Genomic DNA, 5172 nt, shown 5'->3' with positions numbered 1-5172 from the left:
GTGTTCTTGTTAAAGCTGCCCTATAGCTGCCTGTCACCCTCTGACTACAGTAATGCCAGATCAGACAAACCTGGACTTCTTCAATAAGCTGGATATTTTATTAGTAAAAAGAACATTTCTGAAGGACCTTTCAGTCGTCTTTAATAAAGCGAGTAGCTTTTTGACCCTCACATGTATCCATCCTGCATCCCCTGGAAACGGATGGTTCCTGAACTTTATCCTTACACATTGGATTAGCTCTTTACCTAATTAATGCTGTGAATCGTGGGCACTGTGAGCCCTGAGATGGTCTAACCTTCATAATCTTACATCGTACCTGAGAGTACACAAATCTGAAAGAGTCTGAGAGGACAGACACAAAGGCTGATCTTACTGATGAAATCATATTTTGTTTGTAACATTGAATGCTTGTTTCAAAAGCAGAATCAAAGCACTAGGGACAAAGTGTTCCAAAGAATTTCTCTCAGAGCAAATAGCATCATTGGGACACAACAACCTTCTCATCCCCTGTGCTCCTGTTTAATCACCTATTGTTAGTCAGACACCCTGCTGCTCAGCCTGTGCCATGATCTCCTGGGCTTCCTGGTAAGATGAAGAGCAGTAATTAATTGGGTGTAGCTGGATGTTGGGTAGACAGGGTGTAGCTGGATGTTGGGTAGACAGGGTGTAGCTGGATGTTGGGTAGACAGGGTGTTGTTGGATGGTGGGTACATGGTGTAGTTGGCTGTTGGGTACACAGGGTGTAGCTGGATCTTCAGATTTCCACTCAGCTTTCAGATACGACTCAGGTTTATTATTCAGGACCTAGGTTCTTGCCATCTTCAGTCAGCAAGCCAAAGCCGCCTGTAGATCCCTTCACCACATGAAAATGAGATGTTTCTCATGTGTAGTTCCTCATTAGTAGAATGAGCTACTCATCCACGTCCAATCAGCGCTCAGCTTTTCTGCGAACACATCAACTCATTGATCTGACGACAGCCCTGTTCTCCATCCTCATCGGCTGGCCTTTGGTGGTGTTCTTTTGGTAACCCTGGATTCTTGTATGTGGTTGCCATGGTGTCTTGATTTGACCACTTTTTCTGATGTGGGGTTGTAATAATGTTAGCTTTTTCCTCCAAAGCTAACTTGCACTTGTTATTGGTTATTGACTGGAAGCTCAGCTAGCAGCACTTAGCAGTGCCTTAGCTGGCTCCTTGACAGCTTTATGTTTATGGTGTATTTGCTACCTGCCTCATGTTTACATAGCTTCAGAGGAAAGCACTTGCTAAACAATGTAAATGCAAAGTGCCATCTGTTCTCCCTGCCGTTAGTCCACAGAGTAGAGTTCAGGCATCCTGTCCAGCTCCCCTTCTGTCCCCTGTTTTATTTTCTGTTCTCTTCCTGAGTTAGAAAAGACTGTGTTATATCTTCATGTGATTTTCAGCTCACATACAACATAGTGGCTGGTCGCTGTTCTGGCTGGACATTAAATGAGCAATTTTATTTGCTTGTGTGAAGACTCCCCCCCCCCCCTTCCCCCGCTCCAATCAGAAGATCGAACGAAGGTAGCTGTTTGCCAGCATGTTTCTCAAGGTGAAATTCATTCATGTAATGAAATGAACAGGTTTTCCTGTTGTTTCGCTTGCTGCCTGTTGATGTTGCTGTTTCACAACAACCTGGTGCCTCTTATGACCTTTGACCTTTTCACCTTTGACATGCCATCAGTTCCTGCTGGGAGGACTAGTCCAAGGGTCTCTAGTTAGTCCTGGAACACCTTCTTGACCTGCTTGGGTCACAATGCAGTTTCTCTTTTGTTCTCTGGGGGGTCAATGCGGCATAGGAGGGCAATGCGGCATTGGAGGGCAATGTATAATTTGATAGTTAGTTTTTTTCCCGGAAATGGCATAATTTACCTAAGGGGTTGAGTTAGCCGCAAAGGGTAGGTGTGTGACCCAATACAGCAGGCCCAGAGCATCAGATCTGGTTATAAAAATGAAGTTGCTGTTGTATGTCATGCGACTAGTTAGGGTTAGGGTTAGGGTTAGGAATCTTTAGCTCATTTTATTCTTTGTTCTTACTTTCTTATTTTTTTTTCGTGAGTGTGTGTGTGTGTGTGTATGTTATGCATATAAAATGTAAAAAATGTACGTGTATATATGTATACACACACACACACACACATAGATAAACATTTCTTACATTTTCTTCTAATAATATTGAACAGGGTGGATGTAAGGACTGACCAACCCAGATGCCACCTCTCACCAAAAATTAATATGGAATCTGGAGCATTTAAATCTGTTAACCAGAGTTATCCAACCCATTGTGGCATGTCAGCCTTGAATTGCAAGATTATTAATGGATAATGATGGCAATTACCAAAATTTACCCAGGGGTATCCCGCCCCCAGTGAAATATTACCCCAGTGCCAGCACATTAATATCAGAGATGCTCGTGGCGTCAGCTGCAGGCCAAGGCCCCAGCGGGGGTGCCATAGGAGTGTGTTACAGTCACAGACTGAAAACCCGGGCGATGTTATTAGAAATCACACACCAGAGTTCCGCCTTTTACCTGGACGTACAGTTAGACAGCAAGTAGGACTCATCAAAATCATGGAAGGTGTCGCAAACTTTGGTGAGGTGTCTTATGAGATGGGAGAGTTAGTCATGCGGCGAAAGGGGCCAGACCCCATGGGCTACAATGCAGAGGTAGCAGCACCATTCACCATTTTCAGGACAGGCTGCAGTTCTCTGAATCACCATTATTTATATTACGTAACAGGCAGATATGGTAATTTATTTTCACATCTGAATCATGGCTTATATAACATTGCACACCCTTACCTGATTTAATGCTGGAAAAGCATGGGCGTAAATTACGGGGGGTAATGAAAACCAGCCAATACAACCCCCTGGTTGGAGACCTCAGCCCCCCCAATGCTCAACCCAAACTTATGCCCTTGTGGAAAAGTGTACACAATATTCAGTTATGACATAACATTTGATGAATCAGATATTTTACATTATAATTGTAATAAGAAGTGTGGCTGTTAGCCACAAAATAGCCCATTGCACAATATCTGCTTTGCAGTTTGTGAAACCCGGCGTCACCAGAATGATACTGCGTGTTCCTTGGCGCACACAGTGAATTATTTCAAAATATTTTTTTTCTGGTAGGTGCCATATTTTCTTACTGGACACCTGATCAAGTGGAGGCAGGGCCTGTTACCAAGGAGACCTGCCTAAATGAAGGCGGGGCCTGTTACCAGGGAGACCTGCCTGAGTGGAAGTGGGTCCTCTAACCAGGGAACCCTTCCAGAATGGAGTAGGGCCTGTTAACTGGCAGACCTGCCTGACTGTAGGCATGGCCTCTTACAGGGAAGACCTGCCTGAGTGGGGGCGGGGCCTGATCCCCTGTAGATCAGGGCTTGGGTTTGATTTCCCTTCCCCAGTATATGGGCAGCCCCACCTACATCACGCATGTCCCTCTTGTCCTTCAGCACTGTGACAGCGAAGTGAGAAGAGGAGCAGGGAGGTAGAAAGATGAAAAGAGCCCTGAAGCCAGAGTCATGGCCTCTGATTATCACAGGCTAAAGTAATGATGGCAGAATCTGAGATTGCTTTTCCTGATTCCACACTGAGAACCAGAGGTGATGAGAGATTAATCAAACTGATGACTGAGACAGTCCTTAAAGGCTTTGATTGAAAGAGCGGCTCATCAGCCCCTTTGCGGTGGAGAAATCACATGAGCGCGGATTGTAATGAAGCCCGACTTCCATTACTACTTCCCATTTACTGTTGTGCTGCCTGACCTGCTCACATCCACTTTGCGAACTGCTTACCAGCCAAGCTGTGGACAGGTAGGACAGAGCATCGCCCATCACCTGGCCAGGAGTGAGTTTACACCACACCTCTGATGACTGTTGGATTCATGTATGTAGGTAAGAGACAGGGGTGTTTATTTACCTTTATTCATTAAGGAGACACTTTCAGGGAGAAAGTAGGGTCAGGGAGTATAGGGCTTTGCTCGGGGACCCAGAGGTGAAATCTAGCCATGGGATTGGACTGACCCAGAATCCCTCGGCAGACCAGTGCTGTGCTTCCTAACATGACCTGCCGAATGGACGGCCCAAAGTAGCTTCCAGATAACCAGCAGCCCTGCCCTGCTGTGACCCCCATGTCCCACATTCACCCTTAACATGCAGTCACCACCATTACTCACAGCCGAGTGTCTGTTTCCAGAGATTCAGAGGAGTAATACCCCCCTCACTCCCCAAACTAGTACTGCCCATAAGTGCCTTGAATTTCAGCTGAATACATACAGGAGCACACATGAAGGCATCTGTTTAAACGCCCCTTGGAATTTGCCAAAACCCCCTCAGCTAAGGGCCTGCTGGTACCTATTATAGCAATCAAGATGAAGACAGACAGAGAAAGGGGAAAGGTTTTAGCAAAATGCTTCAACATGATGGATCTATAAACAGCATGGAGCATGTGAGCAGCGTGGATGCCTGTGGGGGGCGCTGTAGCACCGTTGACATTTGGGTTTTTACTAACGCTAACTGCCAGCATGTAACTTTCGCGATTAGCACATGTCACGTTTCATTTACATATTATCGTGTTAACATTTTCATTTTTATCACCAGCTGACCAGCTTGGTTATCGCACTGCGGCAAATAGATGGGAGCCGGCAATGGAAAAGACAGTTGGATTTGATAAAAAGTGACGGATTTGCACACTGAGCTGTACTGAGGGGCTGAGAATCAAAGGATGTGGGTTTGTGGAGCAAGAACATCACAGCTCATCTCTGACATGTTGTCATGATTACAACATTGCAGTGGAGGCGGGGCCTTTTACCAGGGAGACCTGCTAAAGGGGTGGAGAGGCCTGTTAGCACAGGTACCTGCCCAAGTGGAAGCAGAGGACCTTGTGTGACAGCATAGAGCAGCATCATGCAGCATCCAACAAGAGCTCTACCCAGGCTGTCAGCTGTACATCTCATCCTTCAGACTTACTGCAATTCATCAGTCCTCACAGCTTGTCTTCACTGTTTCGTCTTCTGTTCAAGCACTTTTTCACTGAGGAGGAGTGCACTAACTCAGTTGTTTTTGGGCGATATGGAAAGTGTCCCAAAGGAGATGCTTCACTAGGGCAAAGTAAAGACAATTATGTTTCCCACACGCAGACACATACA

The sequence above is a fragment of the Brienomyrus brachyistius genome, chromosome 13 (assembly GCF_023856365.1).
Source record: "Brienomyrus brachyistius isolate T26 chromosome 13, BBRACH_0.4, whole genome shotgun sequence".
Classification (NCBI taxonomy): domain Eukaryota; kingdom Metazoa; phylum Chordata; class Actinopteri; order Osteoglossiformes; family Mormyridae; genus Brienomyrus; species Brienomyrus brachyistius.
Note: the sequence above shows the minus strand (reverse complement) of the source record.